This window comes from Coturnix japonica, chromosome 4, assembly GCF_054131305.1.
Source record: "Coturnix japonica strain WE chromosome 4, WE-NBRP24, whole genome shotgun sequence".
Lineage (NCBI taxonomy): Eukaryota > Metazoa > Chordata > Aves > Galliformes > Phasianidae > Coturnix > Coturnix japonica.
The window spans coordinates 61378962-61406102 of record NC_140666.1 but is presented as its reverse complement, the minus strand read 5'-3'; the positions used below and the strand labels follow the sequence as shown (position 1 = coordinate 61406102).

Here is a 27141-nt window from a genome sequence, read left to right as displayed (position 1 = left end):
ATGTGCGGGTTCGTTAAAGCTCTTGCAAATTCCCTGTTACGTTGGTAGCGAGAGAAAGAAATTGTCAGAAGCTGATCGCGTGTTTCATACCTGCCACCGAGAAACAGCAACGTGCAGCAAAGCTTTGATTTAGAGATGTCAGCGTAATGCAAGTGGAAGAACGTGGGTTCCCCCTCATCACCTCTGTCGAGAGGCACTTGAGGCGGCCTCACAGCCCGACCCAGTGCTCTTCGGCCTTTGGCATGGGGAGCGCTGCCACCCGCTCTTGTTCCCGTTGCCCCCGGCAGGGTGTCGGGATGCAGTGTGCATCGTGTCTGTATGTTAGCCTCGCTAATCTCTTCCCCGCTGGTACTTGCTCCGTTCTCGGTCACATTTCCACAGCGTACCAGGAATTTATCTCGCAGGGATATAAGAAACCTGGTCGTAAAAAAGAGTCTGTGGAAAATCAAGTAAAAAACCTATTGTGCATCATGTCACATTTCTGCATCATTTTTTTCCTCGGTTGCTTTCCTGTTGGATGTGACTGAGGCTTGATGTTCTGCTTTTCAAGGCTTTTTTTTTAGCACCATGTGCGCACAGACCTAGATGTCAGTGGCTTCATGTCAGTCTGTGCAGATCTGAGGATTGAGAAGATCCCCTCGGGCAGCAGGACCTGGAGCAGCAAGGAGTCTGTTGTCCTGCTGGCAGGACACGGGGACCTGCTGCTCCATGTCTGCCCGCTGCAGGGCATCCTGCACTTGCTGCCACGTGTTCATAATGTAATGTTGCTTGGAAGAGTTCTGCGTGCGTGCTTAGGGACAGGGGTGGGGGGCACGAATGTGGGACCAAGAAAGGCAGGAGAGGTCTCTAGCAATGTTTCCCATAATTTGCCATGTCACACACTTTCCACAGCTGGGTGGAAAACTAAGGGAGATGGTTGTTTGGTTTTGACTCATTTTTCCATGGCTGCTTTTTTTTTGTTTCCTGTTTGTTGGATGTAGGTGCAGAATTTGGGTACAGACCTGGCTTTGGCATCCTTCCCAGAGCTGAGGGATTTTCTGATTGGTGTTTGCCTTGGTGAACTTCATTTATGTGTGCATAGTGCTTCTGTAAGGCAATGAATCAACAGTTTAACTGTGCCCTCTTCAGGAAGTTTTCTTACCATATCTCACGGGCAAAGTTTTAATGCTGTTTTGTTTCTATGTTTCCAAAAATAGGCAAATATTAAAATGATTCTTACGCAACCTTATTCTCTAAAGTCATCACCCAGCTGATCAGCCTTTTCTCAGGTGGAAACCCTGCACTGGTGCTCTCATTCACAGTCCCTTGAAAGCAGCAGAAATGGAAAACGTGGCACTCTCCAAATCAGCCTTGGTCTTTTCTGATTTCCAGTGGGTCTGGAGCCAGTTGACATGGTTTTAATTGTGCAAACAATTCAGTTGTCCTGTGTGATGCTTTGAAAAGCAAAAGCCAAAGCAAAAAAGCTTAAAGGGGTGTCTGTCTTCAACCAGCAAACACATAGTTATAATTTTAAGAGGCATGGAAGGAAGTGCATTTTTAAAAATTATTATTATTATTTTCCTCCCAGTACTTGCTGCTAGAGCTATTTCTTATTTTGCTTTGCTTCTCCATTCCCCAACCAGCTTTATCTTTTGAAGCTGGCTAGGGAAGCCGTGGGCATTGTGGGGCTTCTGCTTTCATGCTTTCCCTTCCCGTTGCCTCTTGGAAAAATAAATGTATCAGTTGAGTGCTTGGTGGATCGGCCCCCACACTCCCTTGCAGAGAGATTCATATCACTGCATCCCAGAATCCTCCTGTAAACCATTCAGCAGACCTAAATACACTTTTTTTTTTTTTTTATTAGCATTTCTTATCTTATTATCTGAAGCTGTCTTAAGTATTTTTCCGTTGTTATCAGGAGAGAACAGGAAATGGCCCCACTGTTAGAGAGAGCCTGTAATTTTTAAAGGGGAGTGAAAAGAGCCAGGGAAATTATCAAGCCAAAATCTGTTTGAATGTAATGTTTGTTATATTCATTATACTGCTATATACATAAATAAATAAGACGGCCCATTAGAAGGAGAATCCAAGCATTCCAGCATGCAAGAGAAAAGAACAGTCACCTCCAGACCTAGCTGTGCTCAGCGTCTTGGTGCCATCTGCCGTCAGAGCAACTTTCCCTTCTTGTGTCCATCGTCAGTGTGTGCTTCAGCTATTGTGCTTCCCTACTTTCTCTTCTCTTTGGATGTTAAAAGGACTTTGCTCCACAGCCCCATTATTTTTTTTCCAAAGATGGGTGGGACAAAAGGAGAGTTGAGCACTCTACCTGCAGTGGTTAATATGGTTCTGCCAGCTTCATGTGCTGATAGTGATGTGGGAGAGATGGGCAGAAAAGTTGAAGTCAAAAGGGCTGTAAGTGAATGAGGTTTTGTCTCATTTCTTCCTTTACAATGAAAGTGCATTTTTATGCTTAACCTGTGAAACCTAATTAAATTAAAGTGATAATTTAAAAAGAAAACTGTAAAAGAGCCATATGTGCAGATATTTGTCTTACCCCAGCATACTCTTTATTACCAACAGCAGCAGTTTGAAAATGCTTGGTGCGGAAAAAGTGAAATGCAACATGTGAATGTACGAACCTTTTGGGGATGTGCTTCCCGATTAAAAAACTAAATGCATCTTGTAGGAAAATAAGAGAGAAATAGACTTAATTTTCTTGATGTATCAGTAGACCACTTGTATTTGATCATGTGAATGTAATAGCATCTGCATCAGTAAAGCCAGGGAGTTTTTCACTGCGAACAGATATATACCTACTTGGAACATTAATCTGTTTTCAAGTGTTGTACTTCTGCAGATTTCAGAGATGTTCACAAGTTTGGGCCAGATGTTGCAGCCCTTGCTTGCCCCAAGTAGCATTTTAGTGCTGTGGAGTCTTCACAAGGCAAGGTGGCCCACTGGGAGGCCTTGGATGGCTGAGGGGCAGTTTCAGCAGCATTAAAATGAAGTTCAGAGATCCCTCGGTGGGGGAAGGAGTTTCTCCCTGGGAATGAATGAGTCAGAATCTGTGCTTTTGTCCTTCCAGTCTTTAGCCAGCCAGCCAGTCACATCAGTTCCAGGAAAAAAAAAAAAATAACACAGAGCTGTATGCATCAAATACAGCCCCCTTCTGATGGATTTTCAGCATTACTGTCCTTGCCATTATTCAGTGTAGTAAGAATGCATTTGTGGGTTCTCAACATTTTCCCGATCATGCAGCATGTTTACACCCAGTCATTTTACACGCATCATTCAGCACGTGACTTTGTTTGTTTGCTTGTTTGTTTTTGTAGTCCTTTGAAAACCCTGGTTATTCACTGCATTTTGCCACTGGCTTTGTGTGTGACAAAGTCACAAACAGGAAAGAGCATTAACCATATTAAAAAGATTTTTTTCTAATTTAATTTTCCAAATACAGTACATCTGACAACTGTGTTCCAAAGACAGGCAAATCAGTTCCATAGCTGGTCTGCAAAGCGAGAGAGGAGAACATGTGGATTATATTTATCGGGCATTTTCAAATAAATATCCTTTTTTTTTTTTTTTTTTTTTTTTTTTTTTTTTTTTTGTACAAGTAGAAGACTGAGAGCACAGTCAGTCTGTCCAGTTGAATGGGATATGGTGCAGCATCAGTTATCATTGTACATGAGAGGTGCTCATGCTGGTAGGACAGTAGCTGGATATTTCTGTGCTGTACATGGTCACTTTCCTGTTAAACACTGGGTAGAGATAGTTTGAAAAGTGAAGCTACACTTATTTCACATTACCAACCTGGAAGTCTTGTAAGTATCCTACAGCTTACGGCCATGCTTCTTCCTTTGTGGTGCCTTCCAGGACTTCACATTGTTGGACTTCTCAGGAATCTGGTTCCTGAGTTCTGAAAAAAGGCACACAAATGTTGCTCTCATAGATAATCAGAAAAACATTTGTAATTGCTCTAACGATGTGGAATTTCTAAGTATGTTGCTCAAAGTAGCAGACTGTTTACTGCAGTTTAGACAGATGATTTGACTCAATGTCAATTGGTTTGTCATCTAAAACACGTCATATCCTTGAAATAAAGGTTAGTTTAATCACGGGTGCGCTGCCAACGCAATGTGTTTCATTTAACTGTATATATGGCACTATAGGAAAGAAAGGCATCCTCTTTTCCCATCCCCATGTCCTTCCCTCTGGGTTGGGAGAGCAGTGTGTGTGTTTGTGAAGTGTGCGTGTTGCTGGCCACCCAGTGGAGGTATTCAAGTTTAGCAGGCAGCAATCTTGGCACCAGTGCCAATACAGCAGTAATTACAATGCCTGTCATTTTCATCAGCTAGTTCTGCTTTGACATTTGACTCAGAGATATAAAGCAGCGTGAGCTTTAAGGCATAAGTTAAGGATGCAGTGTGAGGAATAAGAGGCAAGAGGTGGATTTTCAGTTAACTATGACCTCCGTCTGCAGAGATGCAGAATAATGCTGTACAGAGGCACAGTTCAGCTCTGACCGCTTCCAAGGTCTGAAAGATGTTGGTGTTTTAGGTGATTTATTGTGTGTGCTCAGCAGAGTCTGATCTTGGGAGTCAGTGCCCCTAGAGCTCTCCATCATAACAATATCCAAGAGGTGATCTGAAGGAAATGGCAGTAAGTCTTCTGGGAGGCCATCCGTATCCAAAAGAAGACTTAATTGGCTTCGCTTGTAGGTGGGCATTTGAAATTATGTTCAAAATGGAAATGTTTGTGAAGCAGCCAGCATTGAGCAAATAGGAACAGCAGAATTCTCCTTAATTTTGTACATACTTTATTACTTCACGCTTATTATAATGGGGCCTTCTGCTAATATTCCAGCCCCAAACTCTGACAGGGTGACAGGGAGAGGATTTATTCAGTATTGTCTTTGTTTTTTTCAGTAGGTGTGCTTAAACATTCTGCAGAGCATGGCTTGTGGGTTGGTGTTTGTTTGTTTTGTATAGATTCATCTTTCTAAAGCAGGGATGTGGCACAGAAGTGACTATAAGCCATGGACATAAATACTAGTGGAAAAAGGTAAATGAAGCCACAAACTGTAGTGTATTCCAGTTGCTTTTCAAGCAGCATTCCCAGGTCAGGCACCGTGATTCAGAGCAGTGGGCAAGAGCTGCTAGATGTTTTCTCAGCTTGTCATAACTTTGGAGATGGTCTTGTGCAGCATTCCCCCCTAGGTAGTCATCATCAGAGCAGCTTCCTGTTTGCCTTCCTAACTCCATCCCAAATCACACATGTTCAGCAGGAAACATGGGATTTCCTCATAATTCACCAAACACAGGGACTTGGGGAGTCCCTTTATAGTTTGGCACATTATTACCTAAAAGCTCTGGGCAAAAGCAGTTTAGCTTAAATATATATATATATCAATGAAGAAAACTCCATTGGAATGGGGCAGAAGAATAATTTTTGTTGATTTTCTTGGGGGAAGGGGATGTGGCTGACACCCTTCAAGAAACCTCCCCCCAACAAGAAACCTTAATCAAAACCAGAAAGGATTCAGTTCTTTTAGTGAAAAGGTCAGTAACATACCAAATATTTGTCCTGCTGGCCAAACTCTCTAAAAACCTCCTGGATGTTCAGTGAAAATAAAAATGTTAGACATTATGGAGTCTTCAGACAATAACAGCTTTCATTCTTCTTTACATTTATAAAAGTATCCCAACCAGACTTGTGGAAAGCCTTGCTATTAAGCTTGACTTACAGTCCTGATTCAACACAGGCTAAGGCATGTATCTGCAGCACTTCCTAGGTCTTGTGCTCCACTTTTATCTCACCGATTTGACTGATGTAGATTGAGGTGGAGAAACCCAGCTTGGCCACCGTGCCTGCCTCAGAAAGGACAGACAGTGCTGGGTCTAGGTGAATTTTTTTTTTTTTTTGCCAGTCCCCAAATGCACCTCTCCCCTCTGCTTTAGCTTGCATTAGTGCACTAATCCCATAAAAGCAGGGTCTTTCCATATATAGTGCTGTGCTCAGTGCCTCTCCAGATTCTTACTTTCCTTTGTTATGAGGTATGCATTGGAACAATAAAGAGAAGACAGCAAAGAAGTTGTGTGCACACATCAACTGGTGGCACCCCACATGGGGAACATCTACGATTGAATCTTTAGGATGGTTTTGCTGGAGATAATGAGTTTCTCATTGGTTATGTTGCTCTAATGAGATTTTTAATTCACCTTGCTGAACTGGGAGGAGAGCTGTGTTTTATTGCTGCTTGGTAGAGAGATGTGAAGTGAATTGCTGAAGAGTGTGGAACAAATGTGTATGGGAACCAGAATGAGAACCAGAGGCTTGTGAATGCTAGAGGTGGTGCTTCCTTCTCCTCATCTGAAAATCCTGAAGATGGACATTATGGTGGGAATGCTGTGCTGAAGGCTCTCAGATGCTTTCCTAAAACTGAATTTACTGGGTCTTCCCAGATGTTTGTTTATGTATACTGGCACCCAGAAAAATGCCTAAAAGATGAAGGGCAAAACCACGTGCTTTTGCTCAGAATAGGGATGCTTCTGGAAAGCTCTGAATTTACCTTGGCAAATGTTCAAAATGGACTTGGTTGGATCAGTGAAAAACAGTCTACATTTGCAAGGAGTGATAGCAGATCCACTGGGTAACAGCAGTGCTGCTGTAAATGGAATAAGGATCACTGCTCTGGGTGGATTTGTTTTGTTTTAATCTGCAATTCAGGAATATCATATTCAACTGAATGAAGTGACTCACACACTGAAGGACCCTGTTGCCTTATGAGTTGCCAAAGCTCAGGTTGCCTAGGCAATTAAATCAGTATCTTTTATTCTCTCTTGGAGGTAACATTATCAACAATAATGCTAAGGAGCTTGGAAAGGTTTTACTGGCCTGGCAACAGCTGAGAATTTTCTTGTTAGGCAGTTCCTCCCAATTCCTTTTTAGTTATTTTCAAGAAGTAAAGTAGCTTTATTTCTTAGTCTCATATTGAGTGAGAGGTTGAAACGTTAAGCTCTGTGGATTAACAGTGTATCCTTTGAGAGAAAGGAAAGCCTGCATTTTCCTTGGTCCCCTGAGTACTGGGTGTGATTATTTGAGAGATCTTGAATTTCACCACCTAGATAGGGGGAAACAGACCAGTAAGTCGCGTCTGATCTGTCAAAAGAGTTTGACTCCATTATGTGTGTTTTGGAAACCTGTTTGAAATCCTTGTTTTTCCTTTGCTTGAATTTAGTACATGTCATGTGAGGCTGCAAGAAGAGATCACCACAAGGTTATTAGACATTCAGAGGGTTTTTGAGAGCTGTGTTATAACCATAAACTGGTTGAATAATAATTGAATGGGAACGGCTGTTCTCCTATGGTATTTGGTGCACTTATGTATTGAATAGATGTATCACTTGTTTTCTTCACTTCCAACCTACGTGTTGATACAAAAAGCTTGCATATTGAGGGAAAATAGGATGCAGTCACCCTGAATGAAGTTAATTGCAGTTCAGTCATACCAAAAGGGGGGAATGAGGAGTGGGACAGAATAGCAAGTGCACTTAATACTGTTCTTGTGTGTTGGATTTACCTACACAAACTGTAACAGATCTACTTCTGTTTGCTGGGAATAATTCAAGGTATGCCCATGCACACTGTCTTAGTCTGAATTAATTTCCTCTGTCATTAATTCGTCTCCCATTTCTGACAGCTGCTCTCAGAATTGACATAGATGGATTCCTTTCACCTCTCAATCATACAGCATCGACAACTTTCAGCAGCAAACAGAGCCATGTATGTAGCAGCGAGGTGCTTAGTCTAAAACTCTGGATGGTCTGCAGTCACTGAGACTACAGTGTAACCTCTGCGGCTCGAGCTTTTGTTCTGAGTTTAGGACAAAGCTCACTGGTGTTTTCAGCTAGTAGGACATTAAGTTTCTTTTCTCTCTTGTTTGCTGTAGATCTGAAAATCTTAGTTAGTTATGGAAAAAAATCTGAGTTCTGTCCAGTTAAGGGATGGGGCTATAATTAGATGGTGAAGAATACGCCCTGGTACCAGGAGTGTTCTTGCTGAATTGGCTCAGGAATTACCAGTATTCCTTGCTGTAAGCTGTTTGGCCCAAAAGCTGCACTGCCTTTTGGCAAATCATCATCCCCATTAAAAATTCCTTTCATGCAGATGTTGCTAACACAGCTTAGGGACTTCCATTCTGCTTCCTCACCAGTTTCTGAAGGTGAAGGTAACTTTTTCAGTCACTTGCTGAAATAAAACACAGTGCTCTTCTTCTGCAGCACATCTCTGCTGACAAGAATATGAGCTCTGGTTTTCCTTGTCTTCCTCATTTAAAATAGCTGTGCCCTAGCAAATAGGAAGTTCCTAATTTCTTGGTTATTACTGAGTAACTAGGAAGTTTATAGCTAAAAAGTTCAGAACTTAGAAGTGTCATTTTACTTTTGTTTCCATTTTTTGTTGTTTTTTTTTCCCCCTGTACTTACATCAAGGATAGACTTATTCAAGTCCAGGCTGTGGACAACAAAATATATAGCTCAATTAATTTCGAAGACAAGACATAGCAGCTGTAATAGTTCTGTGTTAAAATAAAAAAAAAAAAAGAAAAAAAAAGTCAGTATAGTAGAGTATATCAATCTTGATATTGATCAAGTATATCAATAGAGACCTTGATATAGCCTTTTTTTTTTTTATGGCAATATTTTGGTATGTTTTTATTTATTTTTAAGCTCAATAATTTGACTAATTTTGTGGCTTTCCATTCCCCTTACATGCAGTGATTCAGCCCTGCTGCACAGAGATTAATGCCATGCCTTACTTGAAAGTTGACTGGTGAGGATTTTCCAGACAACTGTTCTTTTCTTGGGTTTTATCATGTTATTTCCAGTAGGAACAGACAGCCTAATGCCACCAACTGTAGGCAGATGCCCACATAAGCGTCTGCTACACGTGAATGCCTAGTGATTACCTGCCTCAGCGTTCTGTTGTTTTTAACTGAACTCCTCTGCTACTGTAAAAGCATACTCAGGCTTCTGAGGCTGGAGTTAGAAATGTAACAGCTGGTAATAAAAGTGGTGATTACCCTGGGCTAGGTAGTAGAATGAGTAGCGCCATGTGCCTTTTAACAAAGGCAAAACTCTTCAATTTCTGCTAGCTCTTGTACTTTGAGTGTCCTACAATATTTCTGTATGAGTCATCTTCTTTTACTTCTGTTTTTCTTGCTAAATCTTTTACATATTAGTTCTGTGTATTAAACACAGCTTATTGGATAAAAGCTACCAAATCTTGAAAAGAAAAGTACTAGTTTATTTACTTGTGATGTAAATGTGTCTGTCGTTTGGCAATCTCCAGCAGAAAGTCTTAAATTTGCATTTATAAGAACTATTTACAAAGAAAACTGATTTTACACGACTAAGTGACATGATGTGCAGTATGCAACTGCTAAAACTTTGCCGATGAGCTTATTTTATACCAGAGTAACATAAGGAAAATTTGGTCTTTTGTCCTAAAAGTTTTATTTCTGCCAGCACCAATGCAAGATGTGTATTTTGTTTGTGGAGGCCGGGCTGAGGTTAAGTTGGTTTTAAAGATAACAGTAGATTCCAGCGTCCTTGCATTTGTTTTGTATTTGGTGACAGTCACTAAATCAGGGGAAGGAATGTTCAAACAACATGCTTGAAGAAAAGTGATTTTTATAGAAAGGACCCGTTCCTGCTAATAGCCAGTAACTGCACATAACCCCACTGACATTAAAAGTCCATTAGCTAAGCCCAGTTTAAACAGCAGCTGATGCTATGTCAGCTAAATGTACAATGGAATTTTTCATGTAATGCAGCAATAGCACTTCTGTAATTTTTCTAAAAGTATGTACATTAAGGAAAGCAAATGTCATCTGATAGTAATAAGATGAAGAGTTCATATTAAAGTAGGGAGAGTTGTAATCATACTAAAGTTCCCATCTGGCTACATTAACAGGAAACAAAAATAGTTAAAAGAGAAGAAATGAGTGTCAGGTTTGTGAATTAAAGCTAAATTAGCAAATTCAATGTACGGGCTTCTGTAACACTGCATAACCACAGAGCTGCTTATCTGTTTGATTCTTTACCATGAAATATGTTGTGACCTTGATCAGGAACATTTTCTACTGAAGTTAGTAACATGCTTTGTCATTTAGACCACTGGGTTGCCATGGAGGGAAAAAAAGGTTATTTGCTGTCTGTTTAGGGAGTATGTCTCATCATGTAATGCGATAGCATTTAAACTTGTCAATATACAGTGTTTGTATGCCTTTGGCCCTAAATTCTAGTTAACTATTTCCACAGCATATAGCATCCTACCCATACCGTATATGTATAGGAAAAAGGAATACAGAGGGGTGGTGAGAAAATAGTGCATGTTTATTAAAATTAAAGGAAGCATGACAAATGTCAGAAGAGTGGAAATGGACTCATCTTCTAAAGCAAACAGCAGACTGGAATCCTCTCCTGCAGCACCACTTTGCACCCAGTTTGGCAATTTGAACCCAGTGTAATTCTGAAAAGTTGTCTTGAATTCATCTTTGAAAACAGATATTGTGCTATAAAGCCATTGTGGAGGCCATTTAAGGGATGTTTAGTAAGCTAATCTGAGAGCTAAAGCAGAGGGGTAATTAGCTCCTTGCTGCTGTTCTCAGACTTCTCCACCTCCTCTTTGCTGTTATCAGTCCATTAGCGAAACCTTGTACGAGTACTGACAAGAACAAAGCTTAAATACCTAATCTGGTAGGCATACCCCCAGCAAAAATCCTGCAAGCACATCTGGAGGTCTCCTTTAAACTTGTAAAAAACATAGTGCAGTACTCTCAAATGTGGCGTGAGGTTTGGCTGATTTTTTTAAAATATATATTGTTTTTTATTTTTTAAATTATTATTATTTTTCTTCCCAGGAAGTCGACATTAGTAGCATGTTCAGAGCAGACCATGTGTTTGTGAACCGCAGGCTTTAAAAAGAGTAATTCAATTGCATTTTTTCCCTTCTGGAACATAACATGTAAACATATTACTGAGCTAAAGCCTGGCTTTAATTACAAGCAGTAACTTTTCATGTTGACAGATTTTCACATGGAAAGCTTTACTGAAAATGAGAGGAGACTTCTTTTTTTTTTTTTTTTTTTTTTTTTTTTTGCCATCATTAGTTCTTGCTGCTTAGTGCTTTTATCAAGTACAGTAAAATACCATCTGTAATTAATTCCAATGGACATGTTTAATATAATTACCAAGCAAAATCCTGTTTACTAACATATTGCTTGTGAAACCAGTCTGAATAATCTGGTCTCTGGCACACATAAATCAGGCAGTAATAACAGCTGTAAATATTTCCACAATATACTTAGAGTACTTTGATTTTAATACTGAATCCACTTTGGGGTTTAAAGGATAAAACATAGGTCAAAAGTGACTGTTTCCATATGTTTTTTGCCTCATCTTTTGCACCATTTCTTCTGTTATTGAAAAAATCATTATTGCATTTGATTATAAGAAAAAAAGTAAATACATCCATTTTCATGTGCTGGGAGAATTATGTAAAGGAATTAGGCTGGAGCTTGACAAAGTGATGCTGTTCACGTTGACAAGGGATAATTACAGTCATGAATATTTTTCATTGGAAGGAGAATTGAAATGCCAATACTCTTCGTCTTTTGAGAGTTTTACTATTTTTACTCATTTGGATGTCTGTCTGTTGCACACTAAGCAACATGCGTTATCTACTTCTAGTTTTATGCAGACAGTTCAGGGCCCCTAAGGACTGTGAAAACCTAAGGTGACCACAAGCTAAGTTTGTAGCGGAGTGCTGGGAGTCTTGTAATCCTGTGTTATATGCTAGATTGAGGTTTTCAGGGAAGACCTTGAGTCCACATTTAAACAGAAAGAGGAAAAGGAGATCAATAGTCTACTACAGAATAGTTGGGGTTGCATGAGGCTACTAAATTATCTTTGAGTTAGGACTGTGTGTGTAAATGTGTTCAGTTTAGAAGAGGGCCTTGAAATTCCATGAAAAGATTTATAATCATCCTGCAAGTCCTTTTTCCCAAAACAAAGGCTTTGAAAAACAGTAATGTAAACCAAAATATTTTTCATTTTATTTTTTGTTCTGTGGTTGGATTCCCTCACTGAAGGTGACATAAATTGACTAATATTTTGTCCATCACTTTCTTTGAAAGAATTCTTTCTTTCTCTTTCAATACCTGGATTCTGGCTGTGGCTCAGTAACTTTTTTCATAGCAGGCCAGTGAAGATCTGTGGCATAACTGGTATATGTGGCATAACTGTTGCCATCTTGCAATCAGTATTGTTCATTGCTATTGACTTTATATAGGCACCTATGAATGCATAGCTATGGTTTGCAAATGTGTAACCATACGATGTGCAGCTGGTGATTGTTTGCTCCTAAATAATGCGCTTTGGTTTTTGGAAGCTGAAGTGTCACTTCTCAGTCTTCTGTAGCATGAGAACTTGCACTGAAGCCTGAGTTACTGCTTGAGAATATTGCAGTGTTTGAAAAATACTAAAGTGCTTTGTTATGTGTATGTGCATGCTGCGTCCGCTGTCCTTTGATAAATTTATATATATGTAATTTCTCAATCACAAGGAATTTCTGAGCTGAAATAACTTACATAAACATTTGTACTTTTCCCCCACAAACACATCTAAAAGGCTCATGTAAGTCTATTGCAAGTCTTCAGACCATGAAATATTTTTTCAGAAGATGTGTTTACCTGCAGGGTAAAGAGTTGACCTGATAATAGCCCTAGGCTCAAAATTCTATTCTCCTGACTTATTTGCTGGGTTGTTTATCAAATGTGGGATTGCTTAATATCAGGTGATGTGACCTTTAGTTTTCAGCTGCCACCATTATCTAGCTGGAAACATAAGTCTTCCTATAGTAGCAAAAAAATCTCAAGAAGAATTTCTGCAGTACCATATTTTCATGACTTGAGGGCCACCTGGTCTGATATGTGTGTGCAAAAATCTCATGATTGAAGCAGCACGGGCCTGGAGCTGGGAAAGACAACAGCATTTTGTTTAGGAAGGATGTAGACACCAGTTGGTGTAGGTATATACATAAATGCATCTTGTTTTATCTCTTGTTGAGGTTTACAGGTAAACTGTGTATGCAACTTAGCCTCATCTGTTCTTCATAAGTTTCAGCCCTTGGGCTGTAGTTTTTGAGCCTTGTGACTATGGTCAGGTTTGCTGCCTTTCTTGGATGGATAGATCTTCAGCAAATGTGTTCCTTTGCTAAATGCTTTACTGCAGTGCCAGCTGAAGGCTGTGAACAACTCCAGTTTCTGCAAGATTGTGTTCATCAGGGAGAGATTTCTGTCCCATCTGCTGGGATGGAAAAATTTCCATGTCTCTAAGTATGCCTTTAAAGTAAATGAAATAAAGGAGTAGAGACAGCAAAGTACATCAGAGATCAATCCCATTGCTAACAAAGAGCCTCTGCACTAAAATGGGGAAGAAAACGTTTCTATCTTTACAAGATCTCATCCCACTTGAAAGAATCAAGAAAAGAAAGATAGGCATCTAGAACAGCAATTATTGGCTAAAATGTTTTTTATGACTGCTAGTTGTTTGGGAATCTTTTAGTTTTTTAAAAGAGCACAGCTTGCAGAAATTTTCTTGGGAAGACACTGAAGCCGCCCATCACATCAGTGTAAAGGTTTTGCAAAGCTTGATATTCAGACTGAAAAGACTGTTTTCATATTGCCTCTAGAACAGAGAAAATCTCTCCAATCCTGGTCAGCAAGGGAACTTTCCTCAGTAGAGCTGAGTGCCACCAAGGCTGACTAGCTGCTGCATTTGCCAGCTGCTTTTCACCATCTTAGAGGGTATTTACTAAAACAACACTAGAAGTGTATTTTCATCATTGGCTTTTCTCAAAGTAGGCAATGGAAAATTAAAACAAACAAAAAACAACCTGAATAGGATTAGCGGTTTCAAATACTAATTAGTAACAGTAGAAAAAATACATTTCTCTGGAGAATTAAGAGGTTTGAATACATTACAGTATTTGTTTTCATTTCCCTGAGTGGCAAAACAGATACTGCACCACGTAAAGAAGCTAAAGCATCCTCTTTCCTCCAAAACATGTTTATAAAGATGATGTACAATGTATGCGTTCTATTTTACTTGCATGAGGATTTGGGATGGGAACAAACTTACTTATGGGATTTAACGCTGAAGAAAGGCAGAATTTTGTTTTTCTAGCCAAACAGAAATATGGTCTGAGGAGCTGGGCAGTGTGCTTTTAGCAGCTGGTTCTAAAGCCCATTGCAGACACATGCGGGCGGTCTGGTTAGGGTTACCAAAGTGTGTGCTGCATTATGCTACCAAAAGCAACAAAAGGAAGATTATTATAAAGAAACAACTCCTTTTGGTGCAGGCACACAGAGCTGACTGGGCCTGCCTAATTACCACAAGGGCTCATGTAGTGCTCTGTTACTGGGGCTTGTTTGCAATCAAGAGGGCTGAGTAATGCCCTGACATAAACCAGAGGAAGTGGTTAGGAGACAGGCCCATAATTACCAGCAGCAGGTGCCCATAAAGAAATGCCAGAGAGATGTTTGGAGAGGCACATGCTGCTTTGGGATAAGCCTCAGTAGCCTCAGACCAGGCTGGCAGGCAGGTCAGTAAGAGCTAGGGTGAGTGGTAAAGCACTCTGTGAAAACCAAAAGAAAAGTCATGTAAATTGAAGGGTTCTTAAAATAAATGTTTTACTATCTGTACGCTTTTATCATCCACACTGTTGTAATTACAAGGCCTGTTAAATAACAAAGTAGTACTTTAAAAAGCAAGACAGAAAATGAAATTGCCATCCAGTAATCTCTTCATGTTGTGTCAGTTATTTATTTTTTCAAAGGGAGTTAATTCCTTATTCATCCAGAAACTATTTCAGGACTCTGTGCGTGGTGTGGGCAACACTCAGAAGCGCAGTTCTCCAAATTGTTTTGGTTATTTTTTTTGCCCTGTACAAAACACACCTTAGTATCATAACTGTCACTGAATGCCAGAGAAAAAACTGCAGAGCCAAACAACAACAAAGAATATCAGAACACGAGGTGTTCCAGTGAGGGATTTGGAGCACAACATTACATAAAAAGAACCGATAAAGTTGATTTAAGCACTTTGGGGTTTCATACTCATGGGAAAATGTCAAATGAAAATGTAAAGTGCAAGTGGGAGTGAAGGCAGAGTTCTGCACAAATCATGTCTCTCATGACCAGTCCTATTAACATTTCAAATACAAGGACACTTTTGCAGGCATCTGTGTATCAGTATGGGAACAGTCCTAGCCCCCTGCGTGCAGCTGTGCAAGGCTATGGCCTAGAACAAGAGATCCTACCAAAACTTTCTGACAAGATGAGGAACAGCCCCTTTGGAAGCATTTTAGAGCAGGACCATCTTTAAAGAGTTGTTAATCTAAACTTCCCGTTACAGGAGCTCTTATCAGAGAAGTGTTGCTGATGTCTATTGATTACATTTCTTTTTTGTATTTTGAAAAGTAAATGCTTTTTTTTTTTTTTTCTTTTTATTTTTGGATTGGTGTGCAAGAAGTTTTATTGAGTCTTTCTTATGAGTCATTAATGAAATCTTTAGAAACCAAACTAGATTGCAATGCTATACTTGGTAAGATTGCCAGCTCTTTTTACATATGCAGAAGAAAGGAAAATACAGTGTTCCTTTTTGGTTATTTAAATTATGTGTGAGTGAATGAATTTCATGGAACCAAATACTTCTTAGCATAGAAAGAAAGCACGATGGATCTATATTACTCCATTAATTCCAAAATATGCTTAGCAGGGATTTTGGGGGAATACTTTGTTTTGCTGCCTAATGGTACCGCATATTTATTGCTATGAAAACAAGCAGAGAAGTCAATCATTCATTATGCGTGCCAGAAATGCTTGCCACAGTCACAATGGTGGTATGTCAAAACTTAGTCTCAATTTAAAAGAACAGGCAAGATTTATTCTGGAACTGCACCAAAATGGACCAATCTTTCTCAAAAATATGAAGCTGGGATCAATTTTGCAAAGTTAAAATAAACAGTAGTCACACTTGACCCAGTATATTATGCTAACAGAGGAAGAAATTTAAAGGGCTGTGTGTATCTATGGATTTGGCTTGATTTAACGTTAAACATGATACAGTGGATCAAAAATTATCCATGAACTTAAAAACTATTCATAATAAAATTTAGGAAGAGTTTTCAGTATATTATTGTATTCCACACTGTTTTCTTATGCATATATATATATATATGTATTTATGCCACTTGAATGAATAAATGAAAGCCATCTTGGCAGGGACATGCAAAGCTAGTAGTCCCAGAGTAAGGATTGCTTTGCATAGGGAGTGCTCAGATCACACTCATCAGAAGCTCAGAAAGCCTTCAGATAAATACTGTGCATTTTTATTTGCAGTAGGAAAAAATGTATCAGAGACAGACACATGTAATTATCTCAATTTTGGGATGGAAACCAGAAGAGTGAGAGGCAGGACTGGAGATTCAGCAGACCCGGCAATTCCCCTCTGGTGGGCTTATGGAAAGCATGGAAGTAATTTGTGGTATGAAGAGGGCTGGCATTTCTTGTTTCCAACCAAAGGCCATGGAAAATGTAGAAAGACAATGCTGTTTTTTTACGTGGTGAGCTGGTTTGTGAACAGTCTTGTTGCAGCTTCCTGATTTCATCCTTGTTGCTCATCCTCAGCGAGCTGCCAGAGTGGACAAAATGTGGTGTCAGGTCTCCTAATCCTTCTCTTCCCACCTAGTAGGCAGTTTTTCCAGAGCATTTACAAGGAAGTTCTTCCTGCTATCATGAAACTAGAGCCTATTTCTTATCTCAGCTCATGGAATAGGCACTGGTCAGCTCTCTGTTTTTCATTTTTGAGTCATGATTCATATTCAAGTACTCTTTTTCATTCTGGGTAATGGCCGTGCTGGCTCTGGTGTTTATAAAATTATGTTAGTGCTGGAGGGCAGAGATCTGTGGTACATCAGACTCCATTTGTTTTCTCCTGCAGAAGATGTATCTAGAAAATCCATTGCTTGGATCACCCTGGGTGGGAGCACCCACTGAAGCCACCTTGAGAAATCCTCTGAGCTGGCATAAGAAAACTGTAGGATTACCTGAACAATATATCTAAATGCATCGCCACATCAAAGAGGGAGAGGCAAACATGTTACCTTTCTTTTCAAGTATAAATAACACAAAGAATGAGGATCTGGTTATTTTCCTTTTAATTGAACATTTTGGGTAAACTTCCCTGTGGTTTGGAGATGCCAATACCATAGTGACTTTATGCATTCTAAAGATAAAGACACTCTGATGGCTGTTAATATATAATTTCTACTTCAGCTAAGCTCTTGAATTCTTATATTTATTGATCAAGTTAGCATTTATGGTTATAGGGTGCCAAGAAGTGTTTGACACTCCACATCAGTAAGAACACAAGGAGTAAGCACAACTGTATGTTCTAACTCCAGGTAGGCTTCCAGGCAGTACATTTCCAAGAAGACAGACACATTCTGTTTTGTAACAGATAAAACTGAAAAAAGAGAGAGAGAACTGGAGACAAGAAGGCAAATGGTTGGATACAAAAATGAAGAAAGATGGTTGGGATTAATTAATTATTTGCTGGCATGTTATGGGCTCCAGAAACAGATGTGTTCCTGGGAGTGTGCCTTAGAGTTGTGCAGCAAGCAAAGAACTAAGCTGGTTTGTCTGGGGGCAGAAGGGTGCTGAGCTGTCTGAAAAGAATTCTGCAGGATCCAGCTGACAACAGCAAGTGCAAACGGAGCTGTTCACAGCTGCCAGGTGGGAGTGAGGGCCATGATGACCTGGCTGTCTCTGTCCAGAGCCCTGCTGCAGGTAGACAGTGAATCTGCTGAGCTGCTGAGCATGCATGGTATCCCTCAGGGGGAAATAAAAGCTTTTGTGAGGCCTTTGCTAACATAGGTTAGCAAAATACTGGGTATTTCCAGCAGGCATTGTATTTCCAGGCTTCATTCCCATGGTGATGGATGAAATCGTAAGCAATTTCTAAAGGCCTCAGCCCAGCTCCTTCCTCTGACCTCCTCTATGATCTTCCTGGAGGCTTGTGCATACCTTCATGTTAAGAAATGCTTCCCTGTGTTTTGGAATTTCTTGTTTTTCAGAAGTACGTAGGAGATAACCCATTTTACATGTTGCCAGTTTTTATCTTTCCATCAATACAGAAGGCTTCTCTGGACAAGGTGGAACTGGTGACTTCTCTAGGCTGAGATTTCCATCTGCTGTTGAATCTGGGCATATTTTTTTTTTTTTTTTTTTTTTTGATACTTTATTATATAACTTTGGATCCAAATGGGTGTTCCCTTGAATCTCAGAAATGGTAATTTGCTGTTCAGCAGTATCACCATGTCACATCAGTACTGATACCAACCATGGCATTAAGAAGCAAACCACATTCTCAGCAAGTTCAGAAGCTGAGATGAAATCCAGGGTTGAAGTAGACAAAACAACTCTTGCCTTTTGGAAGCACAGAACAAGAGTTCAAGCATCATACAAGTCCTTACTAGCTACTGTATGTGAACTGTTAGGTCATGACTTGAAGCACTGATTGAGCACCTGGTGAAGGGGTGTGGCCAGCCCTGAGAGCACAGGCGTGAGCAATTTACCTGTGTGACTGGAAGGGGTGGACCCAGGGTCCAGCCCTCCCTAACTCATTTAGGGGCTGTCAGCTGAAGGAGAAGGGTCCATACTTGGAGACTGCCTTCTTCGGGAGTTTCCAGCAAGCTCTGCTCATCAAAAAGAAGTAAGCTATTTTTTTTTCTTTGCTATGGGACTGTGTCTGATACTTTTCTTGGGTGTCCTGAATACTGGTCAAAGGCAATTTTATCTGCTGTTGCCTATACTTACAGCTACAAAATGAGACTGTGTTACAGTAGCTTTAAAGTACTGCTGAACTTCCCTGTGTTTGTAGTGCCCATACTGGTAGGATGTACTGATGAGCACAGGAGATTCCCCTGAATGCTCTCCTCCATCCTGTTAGTGCTGGGTATGTTGCTTTCAGCTGTGTGCTGTTAGAGCATGGCTGCAGCACTACTGAGATCCTAGATGAGCCAGCTGTGCACAGAGTATTCCTACCATAAGCTCCATTGTCTCCCTTTCTCTCTTTTTCCCTTATGTGGCACTTTGCAGGCCTGTGTTACTTGGAGCTGGGTGATCCTTGAGGTCCCTTCTAACCCAAGCCGTTCTATGATTCTACTCACAGCCTCCTGGACACCCTGATAAGCAAACTATTCTAAAGCTGCCCCTAGATACTGGTGACTGTCACTGCTGTAGCAGCTAAAGCTTCATGCCTTTACTATAAGAAACTGCATGACATTTCTGTGGGAGGCCAGCTGAGGCCCGCAGTTCCCACAGAAGGTTGCACATAATAAAAATCCCTGGTCTGAAGCAAATGCAGTACTCTGCGTGATATTCACTTTTACTTTGCTCTTCAGCCAAGGAGAGTTTGTTCTCTATGACACCTTAAAGTGAATTATCTGCTTGTAGTTTGCACTGCAGTGATAGCTGTGCTTGTCATTTCTGGAATGGTGAGCTGGAGAAATAGGATTTATTTTTTTCAAAGGAGGAGTTGGGCTTTTTGGCACATGGAGTTTTTAATTTTTGTCTCTTTGGTGAAATATTGTGGTTTTTTTAATGGGTAAAGTGAGACTTAGGCACCACTTATATTGTGTTCAAATAATTCCAGTAGAAATTCAGTGTTTATAAGATTTTGTATGAGTCCTTTGCAGAGATATAGATTAAATTAGCAAGTGCCACAGTGTAGAAAGAAGACTTAAGATTTTGTTCTGCTTTCTAAATGGTTTTCATTATATAGTTTACTACACCAAACCTTATTTTGATATTGGGGTTAATACACAGACTTGTATTGTCATAAGAGCTTTCTTGCAAACCCATCTGTCTAGCACATAATCAGTCTGTTTCAGTCAGTTCATATATGGTGAAATACTTGATTTTTGCAAGCAAATTTTGTTCAGCTAATTCATATGTAATAGACAAAATGTTTAAACTGGAAACTGGATTTGTATATGTAATACAACTGCTCACTTCCGGTGCCATGCAAATACTGTGCTTTGCGTGTCTTTGTCTTTCTGTGGAATACTTGAAGTGTTAGGTTAGTAAATTGACTGCATATTAATAATGTATTGAAGCCCAATTATTGGGACAGCAACAGCTTTCAAAGTGACAGCTGTGTGGTCCTTCCTAGCCCTTCTAATACTGTAAAACCACATCTCTGTGGAAAAGTGGTGTGTTTATGTTCTCCCGTATTAGCTCCATTCATATGGCCATTGCTCGGAGTTAATAAAAGGTGGATGTATTTTGGAGAACCGTGGGACTGAAGTTTCACAGGTATGTTCCACTGCATAAGCAGCAGTGTGCTGTCCATCAGATATGATGTGCACAAAGCCCTGATCTCCCAGTCATACTCGTTCACAACATTTCACAACATTATAGGAAATCTTCATATGTGTTTGTCAGTATGTAAGGGATCATTGGCACTGCCACTGTGGGTCTCCCATCAGAAACAGTAGTGCTGTTGGTTTGCTCTCTGACTACAGAAATGGAGCCGCAGGTAGTGTTGACTCTTTTGTATGTGGACTTGACCAATGAAAGCATATAATTGAAAACTAGTATTTTTTCAAAGTGCTTTAAGACATTATGTTAGAAATTGCTTTCTGCTTCTTATGTAAATAACATATAATTCCCCCAAGTAAAAGAAAAATGACAAAATCAAATGAAAGCAGGAATAAATTTGAGCATGTTAGACTGGCTGTAGCATGGCCTCATCCTTTTCTTCCAGTTTCTTCTCGTATGACTATGTGAAACAGTTCTCAAAAGTTCTGCTTCATTGCCTACCGCCTTAGCTCTGTCACTCCTTCCAACCATTCTGGAATTAAATTTGAATCTGTTTCATGTTTCTAAAACCCTCAGTTAATTTGCATGCTTTGCATTGCTGACTTGACTTTTTGTTGTTTCTGCACATCTTTTTGAAGGATGGCCCTGACAAGGCAGCAGGTTTGCCACTGGTGGTGGTCTTGAAAGTGAAGAGAACAAAAACATCTCCCTTCCTAGCCCATTTTTTTAAAGTTTCCAGCTGAATTCTGCAGGCCACTTTCAGAGCTGTCCTAACAGCTATACAAATATTTTCTTGTTTTTCTGTATATTGTTGATAAGACTGATGCTCTCATTAGTTGTAATCCTTTTTATCTCCTGGAGCAAACATATTTATCAGTATGTTTTAATTTCTGTGACTCTTGATCATACCACAGTTTTGGAGCATTTGGTTAAGGCAGCATTCAAAACTCATGTGTCTTTACCCTCTGTTGAGTTGTAGTGCAATTGATCATTTGTCTGAAAATCTATACTAAAATGGTGTTGCATATGCAAGATATGTCAGCAGTATACTTATGATTTACTCTTTTCTAGTACTGGGAAGCAAGAATGGCTCTTAGGATCTTGCATGCCTTGCCAGCTAAAATGGTATATTGTCAACACAAGGAGTTTGTGAGTAAAATGTGCATAAATATTTCCTGTGGAAATAACTCTGTGAATACCGGGAAACAATAAACATAGCTGAGTGATATTCAGATTGGATTGTAAATAAACGTAAGAAAGAAAGAAGACAATATATAACCTGCAAAGAAGAGCATGATCATTCATTTTTTGTCATTACTTTATCTTCTTGGTGCTACTATTCATAGCCAATCAGAATTATTGTAGTTATTTCAAAGCACATGTCTGAGTTACTGGATTTCAGGAAGCACAAATCTGTCCAACACTGTTCTCACCTTTGACTTATGCTTCCCATAATGCATATATATATATATATAATGCAATGAGATAAAAGGAAAAAAATATATATGAGAAGCCTGGCACAGTTAAAGTTGAGAAGTTCTGTGAAGTGAGGATGATATATGCAGCAGGGATGAAGAAGGCATAAAGTGAGGAAGGACCAGTGGGATCAATGGCAACCTCAGAAGAGGCTGGGAGGGCATCACTGGGGGAGAAGCTTACTTAGGTATACCCTATATATAGGAGGAAGCTACAAGTGAATGAGTCCTGTACAGAATTTTTTCACAATCACTGTCTGATTTCCAGAAGAGAAAATACATGTATATTTTGATGACAAAGTATAGTTTGCCTTTCCAAACAGGTTAGAAAATACTGATTTTCAGCTTGCTTTAATTTGTACCCTTGAGGATATGGGAGAATATCACAGGAGAGGAAAGACAAAAGCACCTAGAAGATATTAGTATGCCCTCCAGTTCCAGTTGTAATGATTTCTTCCAGCGTGTTCTGCTTCTAGCGTATTAGGTATTTTATCTGAATGTACACAGATCTCTTACAATTGCAGGTATTGCTCAAGAAAATAAATAAATAAATAAAATCCCAGGGATTTAAAATCTAAGAAGGGAAAACCAAAAACCAGTATATTTTCACATAAAGAAGTGAAGCCTCACAGGTAACTTTCTCCTTTTTTATGTTTAAATGGGGGAGGGAGGGGAGAGAGTGAGAGAAGGCAAGTCAGAAGGAGCACTACTCATCCCTGCTCAGAGCGAGTATCCACAGAGCTGATAAGCATTTGGAGGCTGTGCAGAGCTTGATGTATTGGGAGTGAGGCAGGTGGTGTTTCCTGAGGGACTGTCAGGGGTGGCACTATAACATGGCTGAAAGGAGCAGGGCTGTCTCCTCTCTGGAGAACAAGCTGAGCCAGAGCCTCCCTCTGGTATGTTATCAGTGCTTGCTGTAGTGCCAGATTATGCTGAGTTAACATGTTTGCTATCTCTCTCGACTTTTTCTTTCTCCTTTAAGTCAAGGAGACTTGGCTCTCGGAGTGTGGATAGCATGCTCTGTGATTACAGCTGATGCAGTCACTAACACCTTCCAGATGTTTTATAGTCTTGTGCATCAGTTTTAATGATAAAATTCCTCTTTGTTGCTCATAATTTATTTTCCCCTAAATCTGTACTGTAATGCATGAGTGTCAAACCTTTTGGCTTTCCCGGGGAACTGTCTTGGGCTGCATATACATAGGCTGCTCCAAAAGTAATGCCTCCTATCTACTTCCATGAAAACTGCAACCGATACAATGAGCACAGCAACTTTATGCTAAAACAAATTCTCAGCTACGAAGCACTATTTTTCAACTTAGTCACTATACTTAAGTGCATTTTTGCCTGTGGTGAACAAAAGCCTGCACACTATGCTCTTCAAAATCTGCACCAGTGGGGGTGAAACATGGTCGCTGTCACCACTGCTGAAATGCACCATCCACTGCATCACTGCTCACATCCACAGTTTGGTCTCCACAAATATTCAGCAAGCACTGATGAGGTTTTTTTCCACGCACTGGAACTCAGTACCACACCTTTGCTTCATAGGCACTTCCATGTCAGGTGCCAGTCTGTCAGACTGCCCCTCTGCTGCCATCTGGCACACAGCAACAAAATGTAATGGAACAGTAGTGGGAAGGTTCAACTTCTACTGCTGTACCACCAGTGTTCACCTCTGACATCATGGGCCAACACGATAAAATAGGAGACAGTACTTTTTGAGGAACCCTTAAAAAATGCATACTTAATGTGTAACAAAACTTACGTTAGGTAATATTTTTAATAAAACTTTAAAGAAAGAGTGACAAAAACATAAAACATTAAGCACGGATACATATTTTTCTCTATCCATAGGACCATGTTTAGCCAGGCTATAAAAATGTATACAGTTATTTACCGTCACTTCAGTTAGCACTGCACTGCGCCCTCCCCTTGCATTGGTTGTGGTTGAAACAGTGCTAACAGCACACTGATGTTTGGTTTTTGCTGACTGATGGATTTGTGCCCAGGGCTGGGCCAGGCTGCTTGGTGGGGAAGAGCTGCCACCATGTTGGCATGGAACAAAGGGCAGGCCACATTGCAAGCTGTGCTGTATTTTATGTGGCCTTCAGGCCACAGGTTGGACATTCCTGCTGTAATGGATGTCTCCTTTATAGGATGTAAATTAGAATATTTCATCAGTCCATAATAAATGCTCACTAACAGCTCTACATAAAGTCAGCAGAAATTTTATATACCAGTTTAGCAGAAACAAGGTTGAGTATTTGGTGAATGTTTACCTACAGATACCTCCTAAACAAGGAGTCAGGGAAATCAGTATTTATTGATGCAATTATATAAACCAGGGTATTCCTGGACATCCTGAATAGTGATTTAACTCTGGCAGAGGTAGCCCTGCCTGGAGCTGGGGAGGGATGGGACTGGAGATTTAACTGCAAGTGGCTGGGAAATGCTCCAGCCCTCGGCACAAGTCAGGCATTTCCAAGCCCTTCAGCAGGAACAGTCTCAAAGCTTGGAAATGGATCTGCATGATTCAGTTGAATAAATGTGTTTGACATTGAAGACAAATATTGTACTCGGTAGACCAATTTTGAAGTGTTATATTCTCCTCTCCCAACTAATTCTAAGGCTTAATTACTGAATGCCAATATTGTATAATTCACAAATAATTCCCTGGCTGCCTTTTGTTCACTTGTGACTTTAGTACCGTATTATCAAATACTAAAAAGATTACCAGATAGCATGACTGTCTTGCAGATACTCAGCAGTGCCAAAAATTATCACAAGGCATTGACTTGCCAGTTTACAAAGTGGTGTTCTTCTGCCTTTGTAGAAGGATGAATTATTATTCCCCTCTGATTTGCCAACCCAGATTTTACACATGACAGCAAAGCTTCTCCTTTGTAATACTATTAATCTCCCAAATTTGAGAGGCAGGTAGAAAGAGCTTCCTCTGTTTTTATGCAAGCAAATACATGCTTTGTGTGTATCTTACCTTCACATTGTTCATAGCCCTAGGAAGTACATGGAAGAGGACATCAGCCTGTTCTGTACAAACAGCTTCTGCCCTGGTATAGAGAACTGCAGTTCAACTGATTTAAACTACAGCCTTTTCCAGAATGGTTGCATTTGCTCAGCTTGCAAATGTCCAAGAATACACAGAATTTTATTTTTTTTAATATATTTTTAGTAAAAATTAATTTCTTGAAAAATCAAGCTGTATGAATGAAAACTTTGGAGTGTCCATTTTCAGTTAAGTTAAGTACTGTATACAAAAGGATGTAAGATCAATATATCTAGCAGTGGAAGTTGCTAAAATTGATTTGTTTTTTGGAACCATAAACTAATCTTACTTTTATTGACAATCATATTACATCATTATATCTAGAGATTTGATAGGGATGTGCATTTTTTTTCCCCCTTTAATGAGCAAGTCTCAGTCAGACTCTTAGCATTCTTGTGCTCCATGTGAAAGTGTGGTATGGACTGTGATTTTCACTGTGAACATGTATCCCACCATCAGACAGAGCAATTCATATATTTCACCCAATGAAGGAAAAGACAAAAACTGAATTGCTACACAGCCCTCAGAAAGCAGCAGTATGCCTGAAGCCTTGCAGTCTCATCTGATGACTTTCTACCCCTGAGAGAGTTGTACTAGGCAACCTGAAGACCTTTCTTTATGTTAGTTTGTTAACCTGTGCATCAGAATTCTGCACTGAAGCTCAGTTTAGTCATGGCTCTCAAATTCCCTGTGCCAAGCAATGAGTTCACAACTCTCCTTGTTGTTTTCCAAGCTGCAGGCCTAAATCTATTACTGAAGCAGTGTGTCTTTAATCCCCTTGAAATTCCACATATGACAGTCACGAGAAAAATAGTGCAGAGCTGCCAGGCTGTCTGACAATAGCAGAGTGACATGGACTTTCTTTGCATAGACTTCTCTCCCTTGCTTGGCTTTTAGTACTGATGAAGATGACAGCAGCTGAGGGCATCACCCCAAGTATCATGGAACAGCAAAAGCAGCAGCTTGAGCACTCAGTGTGAGCAGGGCTGTAAGTTCCTCATCATCAAAGCCATACTCACTTTTCTGGGATGAATGAGGACTGCTAGGTGCTAGTTGTGGCTGAGACTAGAGGGGACAGAGAGATGAGGCCAGGCAGTGGTAGGGCTAGAGACAAAACTGTCTGAAACAGTCAAGCTGATGAATTAAACTAAGCATGCTGTAAATCTGCGTTGGCAGCCATGGCTTTGGGTTTAGTTTTGTTTCCTCCAGTACATGTTTACAGAAGACACAGGCTGTCATCTAGGAAGGAGGAGCATCCCTCTGGGATAGGCAAGCTTTTTACCATGCTGCTGCAGCGTGGAGCTGAAGTACATCAGCAGGGTGTCTCAGAGAAGCTGTGCACTGCTCCTGGCTATGTTAGGCCTACTGCGCAAACAAAGGCTGATGATTTCTAGGGCTGCCTCTCCATTACACATGTGTGAACATGAGGACATTAGGGTAGCAATTAAGTGAGGTGGCATTAAGGAGCCACAGCTGGCCACTTAGCTTGTCATTTGAGGCAGGAAATCCTAGAAATCTGCCTGAGAAGGTCTGAACCAGTGAAAAAGCCAGGACAGTTTTGAGATCAGATGTTCAAAGGATTCATTAACTTTAGGAAAACCACCTGCTGATGAATCCATACTGAGCCAGTAAGCAGGCCCACCACAGAGTGGGATGGGGTTCCAGGGCTCCAATATGGCCAAAGCCATGGCTGTATAAGTACCCCTCTGCCCAGCAGTGCCAGCCATGAATGAAGTTGAGTTCGTTAAGCTTTGGATTTCCCAACCTCAGCAGGAACTGAAGGGCTATGTGCATGTGAAGGAAGCACTGCTGAAGGAACACAGCAATATTTGCTGAAAGCAGCCCAATCCCACAGTCTGGAACCTTTGTCGTGCCAGTCCCTAGAAGTAAATAACCAGTTAGTGATTTTTAGGGGTATTTTCATTTTCCTGAGAGAGAAGCACTTAAGAATATATGCTTTAGTCCTCTGGTTGCAGAAGACTTTCACAGGCACTTTCCCTCTGATTCAGTATCACTGCAACAGGCAGGGCTGTTACTTCTGCACGTTGCAATGCGTGACAAATACTGCTTAGCATACTGAATGGCACTGTCCCTAGCTTAATCTGCCTAATGCCCCCACTGCAAGATATAAATAGATTAAGAGAGAAAATCCAATAATTTCTCCATTCTCCCAC

The 27141-nt window shown here is 40.3% G+C and overlaps 1 protein-coding gene across 2 annotated transcripts in view; it reads left to right on the top strand.

The window, feature by feature from the left end:
- Positions 1–27141, top strand: part of UNC5C (unc-5 netrin receptor C) — a 227898-nt gene that overhangs the window by 1083 nt on the left and 199674 nt on the right. The gene's annotated exons all lie outside the window — the stretch shown is intronic.